General features: G+C 43.0%; 1 long non-coding RNA gene across 1 annotated transcript; it reads left to right on the plus strand.

The window, feature by feature from the left end:
• The first annotated feature begins 1,054 nt into the window (after positions 1-1,054).
• On the plus strand, positions 1,055-15,026 carry LOC147115195 (uncharacterized). Its single transcript, XR_015079086.1, has 3 exons — positions 1,055-1,161; positions 9,250-9,350; positions 13,435-15,026. It is a non-coding gene; the product is annotated as an uncharacterized LOC147115195 (long non-coding RNA).
• The last annotated feature ends 247 nt before the right edge of the window (positions 15,027-15,273 follow it).

Raw genomic sequence — 15,273 nt, forward strand, 5'->3', positions numbered from 1 at the left:
GTGCTGGCCTCAGTTAGGATTGACAGACTGTTAGAAGCTGTAACCGTGACAATGGCTATCAGAAACCAACCTAAAATCAGGTATAACTGATCAGATTGAAGAGTAACCAGTTAACAAGATATTTTGCTGATGGTTGCTATCTTTTTTACTAACTTTGAAACCATTAGATGCAATGGCCTTTCTAATAATAGAAGTGGCTCTTTGGATAAGGAACAGTTGTATGTGGAAAAATAGAACATTTACTTGATATTAGATTTGAATGCCCAAGTGAATATTAATGAATTGTATTTTATTTAATTATGAATGAATCATGTTTCTTTGGGTCCAGGTTGAATTGAATTAGATCTAACCAAAATGGCTCCTGGGTTAAAGCAGCCTGGGCTATGTATACTTAACATGGTGCGGGGAAAGGATCATCAAACCATCTCCATCTTTAAAAAGAAGCGAGACTGAGGATAGTGGCCCTTTGCAAAGATCCAAGAAGCTGGAGATGAAAATATGAAAAGAAAAACAGCAGACAATTCAGGCCATCATTCAAATTGGAAACACTAATTATGAGCACACTGTAAGATATCAGCTAAATATTTTGTAATGTGATTCCTCATTTTACATTTGCCTACAAAACAACTGTCGCTACACTCCAAAACTAATTCAGTGTGTGAAATGCTTAGGGACATTTCAACATGATACGGTGATATGTAAACGCTATTATTGTTGTACTTATCTTTTTTAAACTATGCCACATCAGTGGCTCAAGTACCACTTGCTACAGGTAAATGAGTCGCATGATATTCATTCACCCTTTTGGGACAGCAGTAGCATCTTCTGGCAGCAAACCATAAATTGTTGTTGACTATTGCAAATGCAGAAATGCTTTCCCCAAAATCTAATGAATAATATTCAGAGTGAGACAGTTACCGTATGTTATGGAGTATTCGTGCATATAAAATTTCAAAGTATCATTAGGTAAAGAATGAGATCCCCTTCCCTGTTATAATGTATTATCTTTATTACATTCCGGGTTTCCCGGCATGCTATGGAGTTTTAACTCCACAGCGTGCGTGCGACATAAAGGGTGGATTCCCCGCCCGGAAGCCAACCTGACTGACAGGCTGGCTTCCAGTCGCGCAGGGAATGTGGACCAGGATGCTGCATGACCAGGTAGGTGCTGGGCCCAGGATGGTGGGGCGGGGGATCCAAGCCCAGGGGGGTCTCCCATCCCCCGGGGGGGGGGGTCCGATCTCCGACCCCGGGGCGGAGTTGCGATCCCCGGGGGTGGGGGAGGTGTTCTAAGCCTGGGAGGAGGGTCCGAACCCCGACCCCCGACCCTGGGGAGTGTGGGGTGTCGGTGGGGGAGCTTGGGCGGGGCCGGGAGGAAGCACTTCTGCTCCTCCTAGCCCACAAGAATTGCTCCCCGAGGCTGTGGCCACCTCATTGCACCTACCGGGAATCCCAAGCCCCGGGATCCCCGGCCGCCTTCAGTAAAGTAGAGGCTTCAGACCTCATTATCATATTTAAATTGCGAACCCGCCTCCTGGCAGCAGGTTGACTGCCCACTCCCTGTCCTGCCTGAGTGAAAGGTGAAAGTGGGCGGGTTGGGGTCGGGTTTTAGACAACTTTCACTCCCCACCCCACACCTCCAACCCACCTGTTATTTCCTGTGAAAATTCCGGCCTAAGATTCTAGATTTGGGTAAGGCCAACTTCAATGCCATGAGACAGAGACTGTCCATAGTAAACTGGGCAAATCTGTTAATGGGTAAAATGACAGAAGATCAGTGGGAGGTGTTCAAAAAAGAATCTAATATGATACAGAACCAGTTTATACACCTGAGGGGCAAGAGCTGTACTTGGCAACAAAAAAAAACAGCCATGGACGATTAAAGAGGTAAGGGACAGCACAAAACTAAAAGAAAAAGCATACAAAAATGTAAAAAATAGCACAGATCCTGGCAAATAGGAAAGATACAAAGAACAGCAAAGGGTCACAAAACAGATAGTAAGACCTACAAAAAGGGAGTATGAAAAGAAACTCCCCAGTTTGAGTTTTTTTTCTCTCTCTCCCTCCCCCAGTTTGTGTTTCTCTCTCCCTCCCCCAGTTTGTGTTTCTCTCTCCCTCCCCCAGTTTGTGTTTCTCTCTCTCCCTCCCCCAGTTTGTGTTTCTCTCTCTCCCTCCCCCAGTTTGTGTTTCTCTCTCTCCCTCCCCCAGTTTGTGTTTCTCTCTCTCCCTCCCCCAGTTTGTGTTTCTCTCTCTCCCTCCCCCAGTTTGTGTTTCTCTCTCTCCCTCCCCCAGTTTGTGTTTCTCTCTCTCCCTCCCCCAGTTTGTGTTTCTCTCTCTCCCTCCCCCAGTTTGTGTTTCTCTCTCTCCCTCCCCCAGTTTGTGTTTCTCTCTCTCCCTCCCCCAGTTTGTGTTTCTCTCTCTCCCTCCCCCAGTTTGTGTTTCTCTCTCCCTCCCCCAGTTTGTGTTTCTCTCTCCCTCCCCCAGTTTGTGTTTCTCTCGCTCTCTCCCTCCCCAAGTTTGTGTTTTTCTCTCTCGCTCCCCGAGTTTGTGTTTCTCTCTCTCTCCCTCCCCCAGTTGCTCTCTCAGGACTCACGGAGTTTTTAGGTGATTTTCATTGGCCCCGATGCCGCAATCCTCACAACTGGCAATGAAGCGGTCTGTTTCCGAATAGCGGGGAAACCAGCAGGGCTCTGACAATGCAGTTTGATTACAGGCCGGGGGCACTGTACATGTGCAAAGCATGCATACAAGAACCATTTCTCCCGAGTTGCCAACAGCAGGGCTTGGGAGAACAACTGCCCATTCCGGTAGACTCTCGCCCAAGAGTTGGGAATCCTAATGAGCAGCGATTAGTTAACCAAATGGATAACCAAAGAGTTAAAATTTATTTTTAACGGAAGGATTTAATTTCTCCTCTGTTTCTGTTTGCCTGTAAGGCACTATGAGCTGGTATTTTTAGTCAGGTTAATTAAGTGTAGGCTGCCGCAGGCATCCTGTGTAAGCAGACTGACAGTCCCTGTTTCTAAAGATGGTGCAAACTCAATTATCAATGATGAATAAGATTTTGCTCCTTCCCATTCCCTTTCTTGTTTGAATTTTACCCACAGGATTATGCTATAATATATACATAGTAATAACACCATAACAAATAACTTGGTCTCACTTTCTCTTCCTCTCGCATTAAGCATACTGTTAAAAATAACTCTCTCGGCTTCTCTTCCTGTCAAGAAAACAAGTCAGATATAGTTGTTGCCATCAGTTTTCAAGATCTTTACTGTCTTGTGCATATTATGGGCCACAATAGTCAGTCAATACTTTATAAGTAATATGACTGCTTACTTTCTGTCTGTAATGGAAATGCTTACAATTTGAAGTGACATTGTCAAATATGAACTTAATACACCACAAGCAATGCAGCAGAATTGCATACAAGTATTGATAAGCATACATCTTGGCCCAAAATTCAAAATAATTCAATCAAACCAAACAGGGGTCGACCATGGACATTTTCTGCTTCGCAGGAGGGCAGTGAATATGGGAAATTGTGCAACCCCATTGTTAATTTTAATGGACTTAAAATCATGGGGTGGGGGTACACAATTTCCCAATATGTACTAGGAGCACCATAGTGGAAAATCGGCAGTTTTTGTTGCTCCCTTACCATGATTAGATCCTGAACATGTGAAAAAGCACAGTGGAGGAGCAAAGGGATCTGGGAGAACAAATACACAAATCACTGAAAGTAGCGACACAGGTTAACAAGGCCATAAAAAAATCAAACCAAGCACTAGGGTTTATTTCTAAAGGGATAGAATTGAAAAGTAGGGAAGTTATGCTAAACCATCGAACCTTGGAGTACTGCGTACAATTCTGGTTTCCATATTATAAAAAGGATATAGAGGCACTGGAGAGGCTGCAGAGAAGATTTACAAGGATGATACCAGAAATGTGAGGGTATACATATCAGGAAAGGATGAACAGGCTGGGTCTCTTTTCTCTTGGAAAAAAGAAGGCTGAGGGGTGACCTAATAGAGGTCTATAAAATTATGAAAGGTTTTGATAGAGTGGATACAGAGAGAGTGTTTCCACTTGTGGGGAAGAGCATAACTAGAGGCCATCAATATAAGATAATCACCAAGAAATCAAATAGGGAATTCAGAAGAAACTTCTTTACCCAAAGAGTGGTGAGAATGTGGAACTCGCTACCACAGGGAGTGGTTGAAGTGAATAGTATAGATGCATTTAAGGGAAGGCTGGACAAGCATATAAGGGAGAAGGGAATGGAGGGTTATGCTGATAGATTTAGATGAGGAAAGACGGGAGGAGGCTCGTGTGGAGCATAAGCGCCGGCATGGACTGGTTGGGCCGAATGGCCTGTTTCTGTGCTGTATATCCTATGTAATGTAATCTAGCATCATGTTTGACTCGGTGGGCGTTCCTAGTGCACGTACAATTACAGACTGCATCATGTAGTCCTGCACATTTTCTGAAGGTACTGTATTGTAAATTTAATGCTGGAGATTGAAGAGTAAGGGGGGTAAATAAAGATTAATAACACCCTTGTAACAATTGTTTTGGACATATTAGTTAAGAAAGACAAGTTATCATGCCCAAATGAATTTCAAACAAGGTACTTAAGGAGTTAACAAAATCAGTCACATCCTTGCTACTATCTTTAGGGAATCATTAGAAACAGAAATAGTGCCTGATGATTGGAAAGTAGTGAACATAACGCTAATTTTTAAAAAGGGGCAAAGGGATGACCCAAGACCCAAAACTGCGAGACTGCAAATGATTCTATTTGGGGCATCTGTCTATGTATTTACTGCCAATAAAGTGCAATCACCCAAATTAGTCTTTTGATTCTTCAAAAAAATATAGACAATCAACGCACATAATCACACTGCGGGAATTTTCTTTGTGGATTATGTGTGACAAACATAAATCTATTCTTAATAAATGAGTCAATAATTTTGTTACACATAGCAGACACAAGAAATCTTCCCTCAAGAGAAGTAGTGGAGGCAGAGAGCAGATAGTTCTAATTTATTTTAAATGCTAATTATTGATTCAACATGAGTTATCTAGAAAATATGTCTACTGTTCCAGTTTTTTCCCAAGTAAGATTGTTCTTGAATCATTGGGTTTGCTTGGTTCACAACAAGCTAATTCTCAGGCTAGAAACTAGTTCACTCAACCTCCTGCAATCCTGTACTGTGTTTTTTTTTATTCATTCATGGGATGTGGACATCACTGGCAAGGCCAGCATTTATTGCCCATCCCTAATTGCCCTTGAGAAGGTGGTGGCGAGCCGCCGCCTTGAACTGCTGCAGACCGTGTGGTGAAGGTACTCCCACAGTGCTGTTAGGGAGGGAGTTCCAGGATTTTGACCCAGCGACTATGAAGGAATGGCGATATAATTCCAAGTCACAATGATGTGTGACTTGGAGGTGATGGTGTTCCCATGCGCCTGCTGCCCTTGTGCTTCTAGATGGTAGAGGTCACGGGTTTGGGAGGTGCTGTTGAAGCCTTGGTGAGTTGCTGCAGTGCATCTTGTAGATGGTACACACTGCAGCCACGGTACACCGGTGGTAGAGGGAGTGAATGTTTATGGTAGTGGATGAGGTGCCAATCAAGAGGGCTGCTTTGTCCTGGATGGTGTCGAACTTCTTGAGTGTTGTTGGAGCTGCACTCATCCAGACAAGTGGAGAGTACTCCATCACACTCCCAACTTGTGCCTTGTAGATGGTGGAAAGGCTTTGGGGAGTCGGGAGGTGAGACAATCGCTGCAGAATACCCAGCCTCTGACCTGCTCTTGTAACCATAGTATTTATGTGGCTGGTCCAGTTTAAGTTTCTGGTCAATGGTGACCCCCCCCCACCCCCAGGATGTTGATGGTGTGTTATTTGGCGATGGTAATGTCGTTAAATGTCAAGGGGCGGTGGTTAGATGCTCTCTTGTTGGAGATAGTCATTGCCTGGCACTTAAGTGGCAAGTAACATTAACGCTACTTATCAGCCCAAGCCTGAATGTCGTCCAGGTCTTGCTGCATGCGAGCAAGGACTGCTTCATTATCTGAGGAGTTACAAATGGAACTGAACACTGTGCAATCATCAGCGAACATCCCCACTTCTGACCCTATAATTGAGGGAAGGTCATTGATGAAACAGCTAAAGATGGTTGGGCCTAGGACACTGTCCTGAGGAACTCCTGCACCAATGTCCTGGAGCTGAGATGGTTGGCCACCAACAACCACAACCATCTTCCTTTGTGCTAGGTATGACTCCAGCCAATGGAGAGTTTTCCCCCTGATTCCCATTGACTTCAGTTTTACCAGGGCTCCTTGATGCCACACTCAGTCAAGTACTGCCTTGATGTCAAGGGCAGTCACTCTCACCTCAGCCCTGGAATTCAACCCTTTTGTCCATGTTTGGACTAAGGCTGTAATGAGGTCTGAAGCTGAGTGGTCCTGGCGGAACCCAAACTGAGCATTGGTGAGCAGGTTATTGGTGAGTAAGTGTTGCTTGATAGCACTGTCGATGACACCTTCCATCACTTTGCTAATGATTGAGAGTAGACTGATGGGGCAGTAATTGGCCGGATTGGATTTGTCCTGCTTTTTGTGGACAGGACATACCCGGGCAATTTTCCACATTGTTGGGTAGATGCCAGTGTTGTAACTGTACTGGAACATCTTGGTTAGAGGCAAGGCTAGTTCTGGAGCACGTCTTTAGCATGACAGCCGGGATGTTGTCGGCGCCCATAGTCTTTGCTGTATCCAGTGCGCTCAGCCATTTTTTGATATCACATGGAGTGAATCGAATTGGCTGAAGACTGGATTCTCTGATAGTGGGGCTCTCAGAAGGAGGCTGAGATGCATCACCCACTCGGCAATTTTGGCTGAAGATGGTTGTGAACGCTTTAGTCTTGTCTTTTGCACTCACGTGCTGGGCTGTGCCATCATTGAGGATGCGGATGTTCATGGAACCTTCTCCTCCCGTTAGTTGTTTAATTGTCCACCAGCATTCATGACTGCAAAGCTTAGATCTGATCTGTTGGTTGTGGGATCACTTAGTTCTGTCTATAGCATGCTGTTTAGCATGTATGTAGTCCTGTGTTGTAGCTTCACCAGGTTGGCACCTCATTTTTAGGTACGCCTGGTGCTGCTCCTGGCATGCTCTTCCGCACTCCTCATTGAACCAGGGTTGGTCCCCTGGCTTGATGGCAATGGTAGAGTGATGGATATGCCGGGCCATAAGGTTACAGAGTGTGGTGGAATACAATGCTGCTGCTGATGGCCCACAATGCCTCATGGATGCCCAGTTTTGAGTTGCTAGATCTGTTCTGAATTTATCCCATTTAGCACAGTGGTTTTGCCACACAACACGATGGAGACCGTTCTCAGTGTGAAGACAGGACATCGTCTCCATAAGAACTGTGCGGTGGTCACTCCTACCAATACTGTCATGGACAGATGCATCTGCGACAGGTAGATTGGTAAGAATGAGGTCAAGTAGGTTTATCTCTCATATTGGTTCTCTCTCCACCTGCCACAGGGTCAGTCTGGCAGCTGTGTCCTTCAGGACTCGGCCAGCTCAGTCAGTAGTGAGCCTCTCTTGGTGATGACATTGAAGTCCCCTACCCAGAGTACATTCTGTGCCCTTGCTACCTTCAGTGCTTCTTCCAAGTGGTGTTCAACATGGAGTACTGATTCATCAGCTGAGAGGGCGGTAGGTGGTAATCAGCAGGAGGTTTCCTTGCCCGTGCTTGACCTGGAGCCATGAGACTTTATGGGGTCCAGAGTCAATGTTGAGGTCTCCCAGGGCCACTCTCTCCCAACTGTATACCACTGTGCCGCCACCTCTGGTCGGTCTGTCCTGCCAGCGGGACAGGACATACCCAGGGATGGTGATGAAGGAGTCTGGGACATTGGCTGAAAGGTATGATTCTGTGAGTATGACTATGTCAGGCTGTTGCTTGACTAGTCTGTGGGACAGCTCTCCCAATTTTGGCACAAGTCCCCAGATGTTAGTAAGGTGTGCCTTTGTCGTGGCCAGTGCCTAGGTTGATGCCGGGTGGTCCGTCCAGTTTTATTCTTAGTATACTTCTTTGTAATGGTTTGGTACAACTGAGTGGCTTGCTTGGCCATTTCAGAGCGCAGTTAAGAGTCAACCACATTGCTGTGGGTCTGGAGTCATATATCGGCCAGACCGAGTAAGGACGGCAGATTTCCTTCCCTAAAGCACATTAGTGAACCAGATGGGTTTTTACGACAATCCGATAGTTTCATACTAGCTTCTTATTCCAGATTTATTTAATTAACTACATTGTATGGCTCTGTTTCTCTAAAAATGGAAACATTTTATGTCCATTCTGTAATACCATAAATTCCTCAGATGCCCTGGTGGGATTATGAACTCACGTCTCCAGATCATTAGTCCAGGCCTCTGGATTATTAGTCCAGTAACACAAACTACCATATAATCTCTTAGTATCCCTTGTTCAACTACAGGGGTGTTTCAAGATGATCTCCTAAATCAAGAAATGAGCACTCATCTGAAAATAATGCACCGTGATTTTTTTTTTCTTTCAAAATACAATCTATTTTAATAATATATTAATAGAGGTCAAATTTAATTACAGCAAACTGGATACAGAAGGATAAACTTCAAATAACTTAAGTGTGCATCTAGCATCACCAGCTTGATAAAAGGAAACATCTAAAAAATATATTTTTCAGAGACTCTTAGATCCCAGTTTGTTTTCAAACTGCTGGGCTCCAGGTCACATGTTTGACATTTTACATTATATGGATCTGTTCGACTAAAAATAGAAATGTTTTCTGTCCATTCTGTGATACCATAATTGGGAAAACATTTTTTTTTTAAAGCCTCGAGGGGGTCCACAGTGCTGATTTTTATGCAGGGTCACTTAAACCCCTTTTCTTTCTTTGACAACATGCCCAGCATATTAACACGAGGTGACATTTCATGTGTGGAATAAAATATAATCAATGTACCTGAAGGTTTTGTGTGAAGGGGTTACAGATCTGTCAGTAATATTATTGGTGTCATGTTTTGTACTAACCGGTCGGTAATAACCTACCTGTGATGGTAGGTGGAGCTGGTAATGTCACTCCATTGGCCCAAACTGTCTATGGGCAGGAGACTGCAGTTTCCTGGCTTTAGCAAGATCTCAAATAAACTATACTTAATAATTTTGAAATGAAGGATGCCTTGTGTCTTGTAGGGCAAGGTTGAAGCAGAGTTTGAACCGCTGACATTGGAAGAAGCAGCAAATAACCCGGCCGGTCTCAGACAGAAGGAACCGAATCCTCTTGACAAACCAAAGTGAGCATGTTTATTCGAAAGAGGGTAAATTGAAATGTTCTATATTCTACGGGGTCTGAAATACTCCAATCAGCTGAAACATTGATATGGTGCACAAGTTGGAACAATTTGCTCATGGGAATTCTGCTGGACACATATTGAAAATTATTCAGCTTCAGTAGCAATAGATTACTGTTTCAGCTGTGGCTCAGTGGGCAGCACACTCGCCTCTGAGTCAGAAGGTTGTGGGTTCTAAATCCCGCTCCAGGAACTTGATTGTATAAAGCTAGGTTGACACTCCCGTGCAGTGCTGAGAGAGTGCAGCACTGTCAAAGGTGCTGTCTTTCAGATGAGACGTTAAACCGAGGCCCCGTCTGCTCTCTCCAGTGGATGTAAAAGATCCCATGGCACTATTTCGAAGAAGAGCAGGTGAGTTATCTCCCGGTGTCCTGGCCAATATTTATCCCTCAACCAACATAACAAAAACAGATTATCTGGTCATTAGCACATTGCTGTTTGTGGGAGCTTGGTGTGTGCAAATTGGCTGCTGCGTTTCCCACTTTACAACAGTGACTCCACTTCAAAAAGTAGTTCATTGGCTGTAAAGCGCTTTGAGATGTCTGGTGGTTGTGAAAGGCACTATATCAATGCATCAGGTTTATTTTAATTGGTATTTAGAGCATTGTATATTTTAATGAGTAAGCTTATTAATGAAAAAAAAACACATAATAATTTGGTTGCTGGAGGAAAGTTCATGTAACCTTACTGGGATTAGTCATGATTACCATAGTAATCATGACTAGATATTAGAAATTAACTAATACAAATTTAATGGATTGCTGTACCACTCACTCTCTAGCTTCTGCAGAGACCAGACCAGTGGATGGCAGCACACTGCGCACACAATGCAAAAACATATCTAACATAAACACTGTAGAACAGGGAGATGTTTATGAATCAGTCTGGAATGGAGATGTTCACCCTTGAAGTAATAGACTTGTGAAATGTTCAATCTTAAGAATGCCAGCTGCATTTCGCCAGCTCCCTTAACATGCTTAATCATTATGAAACTTCCTTTCAAAGTGCCTCAAATGTGGAAGTCACTTACTGTATTTTTTTAAAGACCTTTAAGAGCAAACTGTTGCATTCCCCTGCTGCGGCCCTGAGTTTGATTCACAGATGAATATCCCACTGCAAAACTACTTCCAACAGAAGTGACTCAACAATGTGATCTTAATTCCATGTGTTTTTTAATTGGCTCTATTTACACTGTAGGGTGAATTCGGACTCTGGCAGCAACATCAGAGCATGCACATGATTTGTGCATGTTTGGTTGCTCAAAATTTGCAAGCATAACTTTACCATTCTGCCAGTAGACCTTCTGTACATCAAAAGGCGGCCAATATAGTCACCAATGTGAATTGATGCCATGTACAGTAGACTGAGAACTCAGTCCATCTGTGGCAGAAACAAAATGGCCTGATGGCAGTGGTCTAGCTGGTCACAAACTATGTTGGTCATTAAAGCCATTTACAGCATCTTATTTAAATTACAGCATTAGCTCTGGAGTTTCCAGAGGCAGAATATAAATAGAAAAATGATAGAAGTCTCAATTATAGGGCAGATATATAGCTATTTGTATGTCAACTACAAAGTGGTTTTGACACTGCAGCATTGGGAAATGTCTAGGAAAACTAGCGCCAAACCAGTGTTGGCTTGGTGTTCAGCAATGTTGACCCCATCCCAATGAAGTAGTCTCAAACCACTTTGGCTTTGAGCTAGCTGCAGTATAGCTGGAAATACTCAGCAGGTCAGGCAGCATTTGTGGAGTTAACGTTTCAGGTCGCTGACCTTTCATCAGAACTGGAAGAGGTTGGAGATTTAACAGTTTTTAAGCAAGTACAGAGCCAGGGAAAGAGGGGTGGGGACGAGGAAAGAACAAAAGGGAAGGTCTGTATTAAGGTGGAGGGCAGGAGAGATTAAATGACAAAAGGGAACAAGGTGGAAGGCAAAAGGGGGTGGTACTGGGACGAGATGGGTCTAGAGGAGCTGTAAATGACAACAGTAGAACCATCTGCTGTCCGAAAAATGGGAGCAGTGGTTATGATCTGAATATTTCCCACTCTCAGACCAAATAAACCAGGCCACAATATTCCCCAGTTACACACAAACACAAACATAGAAAGGTATGTTTGGTTCACATAGATGTACTGAAAGGATGTAAACTGAAAATATGATACAAATTTGACGGCATCTAGAATGTAAGCCAACTGAGAGACAATTAGCACCACTTGGCTCACTCCAGTATCACACTGATGAAGTTCCATCAGCATCAGTGGTATTATCCATACTCATTGTAATTCTGCGAAAAACCTTGGTGTATACTTTCTGCAATTCGTGAATCATGTTAAAAAGCTGATCAGGAGGAAACAGCATTTAAAAGAATAATAAAAGCTCATTAGAACTCGCTTAGTGCAGTCATCAGTTCTGTTAATTACGCACAGTGCCAATTTTGCTTTAATGTAAAAGGTGCTGGAGACATTGTTAGCAAAAAAAAAAGTCATGCTGTGCCAAACCTTTCAATTTAATTGAAACCCCAGAAGAACCTCATAAACAGACTATCCACCAGTCAGATAGAACAGTGCACATTGCAGAGTACAGATACTTCACCAAATTGAAAAATGAGAATCACTATGGACAGACCAGAGTTTGCAGTAACAGGGAGTGTGTGCATTCCTTTCAGTTAGGAAGCAGTTCTGTGGGTTTTGTTTTCTGGTGCTTTTTATTAGTCAGTCCATAAATTACATAACTTCACATCTAACAAAGATGATCATTGAATTCAAAATGTTGAGGACGTATCACTTTCAATTGTGGGCTGTGTGGCTCTTCTCTATCGCAGTATGAGCTGTCTCTGGAACATCTTTTATAAATATCTTCACTCAGTAGTGGGGATGCCATGGGAGTGATTATTATAAAAACAAGTGATGAAGGCCTGCCTAAGAAATGTAATGTTGAATATATATAATCAATTATCAGTTTATACAACTTGTTGTTCACATTGCAGAGCCATTAACCATATCCAACATTTTTTGTTGTTTCTATAATCCTGGTATGAATTGAATTATTTTCTGCAATAGCAATGAAGCATTCAAACAAGAAACTGTATCAGTGTTCAAACCCATATGGACCCATTTCCATTCTGTGTTGATACATGGCCTGCAAATCCATGTTGAGTCAGGGATTAGAGGATAGCATTAAAACAGCAAGGAAATGTAATGAGTCTGTATGGATTCTTAACACTGATCTAAACTATGAAATAAGGTGGATAGGATTGAATGGCCTTTTGTTTTACTACCTTTCTAAATCTTGTGTGCAACTGAAGAATATTGTGGCCTGGTTTATTTAGTCTGAGAGTGGGGAATATTGAGGCCTGGTTTATTTAGTCTGAGAGTGGGGAATATTGTGGCCTGGTTTATTTGGTCTGAGAGTGGGGAATATTGTGGCCGGGTGTATTTGGTCTGAGAGTGGGGAATATTGAGGCCTGGTTTATTTGGTCCGAGAGTGGGGAATATTGTGGCCAGGTGTATTTGGTCTGAGAGTGGGGAATATTGTGGCCGGGTTTATTTGGTCTGAGAGTGGGGAATATTGTGGCCTGGTGTATTTGGTCTGACAGTGGGGAATATTGTGGTCTGGTTTACTTGGCTTGAATGGCGAGTCAGTTATTTAAAAACATTACTTTGGGATTTTTGCAGCCGTTTAAACAACCTACCACAAAGCAGGAAGAGTGTGCAATGGCTTTATTATAGACACTTTACCACAGTGCCATTAACTCCAGAGGAGCAGGTTGATGGCACTCTTGGATACAAACTGATGGGTTTGCATTAAGCCGATGTCAGCAAAGACTCAGTTTTTTCTGGGTCGCCTGATCTGTCTCCAGTATTCAGAACTCCCTCTTTGGTCTTGTAAATATGTTGAGTAGGTTAAGATGCAAAGCAGTGTCATGGCACAAGCATATTGACTCATCAAACCAGCTCTGCTTCAGAGTTCCAGGCAGGCCTGCCTGCTGTGCAATGCGTGTCATTGTACCCTGAACATTACTTTTCAGCGTCATAACAAACGGTACGGCTTTGTGACATCATCGCGTTGACCATTCCCACATCCGCAGTGTTCAAGAGCTCACAATGCAAGCAGGTGGGACCCGTGCATGCACAGAACAGTGAGTTTCTGTTTTGGAAGCTGGTTTGTATAGAGGCCAGCTCCACATCACTGGGTAAACCTGGGAAAATAACAAGCATAGGATATGCTCCTGAAATATGTCTTGTGTGTTTCATATCATGCTGGAGTGTGAAAAGATCTGTTATCTCCATCTCAGTTGTATGAGTGTAAAATATCTGTAGGTGTGAAGAACTTGCATCAGTAAAGGAGCTAATATTTGTTCCTGCTTTAACAGCCAACCAAGTGTATCTTTAAACTGGATAACGAACCCCATGAAAACCCTTTACTTCAATGTATGGAAAAACAACAACAAAAAATCATCACATTGTTCTTTGGGTGTTAGTCTTCCTGATGTTCATTTACACATCGCCTGGGAGCATTTCTAATAATTAATGGATAAATAATGTTTCAGAATCCTTGAGATGAGGCATTTGGAAAATAAGGTGTAACCCTTATTCAATGTATTGTATTAGTAAATAAAGTGCAAAAAACTTAGGGAAGTCAAGACAGCAAGCACTAGCTGTGGTTCAAGCCCCTGTTTGTTAAATAGGGATTAGCTATCAATGATAAGAATGGACATTCAGACTATTGTCACAAGTAATCAAGTGTGAGTATAACAGTTATATCAGAGCAGCGAGGGGGAGGTAGAATGAGTTATCCTTGAACCTCTGTTGTAAACTTCCTGGCAGTTGATTCACAGCAGCATCGGCCAAGGCCTGAGAGTGAGTTGCCTGTCCTCGCAGGCACAGGTTATGCATAGCCCAGAGGGTTGAACAGAAATATAGGGAATCAATACCTTCATGGAGCTGCATTTTTGTGCTTTGACATTTCCCCAGGGTACCTACATTCAAAGATCTTCCCTCTTCGCCTGTGGACACAGAAATATGGATTATTTCCTTATACTCCAAGTCTAGCTGCACCTGTGGTCCTAAGCACTGTACCTGGCCATCTCGGCCCCACACCACAAGCTGCAAAACATCTTGGAACTAGTGTCCATGTTTTCCCACAGTGGAGTACTTGTACCAGCTCCAGTATTGGCTGGATGATTTCATCTGGTGCTACCATTAAACCTTGAGGAGAAATAGTGTTTATTCCAGTGACAAAGGCTTAGCCACTCAAACCTCATTCAGCGGCAGAATGATGGGGACAATCGAATTGTGCATACACAGAAGGCAGAGCTCTGGAAAAATTCCAAACAGAAAAAGGTTAATAAGCTGTCAGTTCCCTGTTCCAATTAGAAACACATTGGGACATTCATTATTACCTAATTGATTAATGCACAGCTATATGCGATAACGCAATACTAGTAAAGAAAGCGAGGGCCAGATGGTTTGCCCGTAATTTTATGGATGTATAATCCATACAATTTATTTCATTAACTAATGTATGTGCAAAATTCTATTTTCTTACATTCTGTAAATGATGGGTTTTCCTTGCATAATGTAAATCAATTCATGATAATTAAACGGTTTTTGGAGCATGTTTCAGCGGGTTTGATTTAATTAGAACCTGTCCGATTCTGTGCAGGGTATATAATCTGTACTGATAATAACAGGGTCTACAATATGTGCAGATCATAATGAAAGTGAGCCTTACTGTGATGACGTTACCACACATAAAGATGGGCTGCTTGATTGGATGAGACAGACAACTGCAGATCAGAGTTACCATATCTCAGCTTGTGCTAATGAAATGGTTCCTTCACTCCGGCAGTCACAACTCTGCAGAA

Source organism: Somniosus microcephalus, chromosome 7 (assembly GCF_052327205.1).
Source record: "Somniosus microcephalus isolate GS21.2 chromosome 7, FLI_Smic_1.0, whole genome shotgun sequence".
Lineage (NCBI taxonomy): Eukaryota > Metazoa > Chordata > Chondrichthyes > Squaliformes > Somniosidae > Somniosus > Somniosus microcephalus.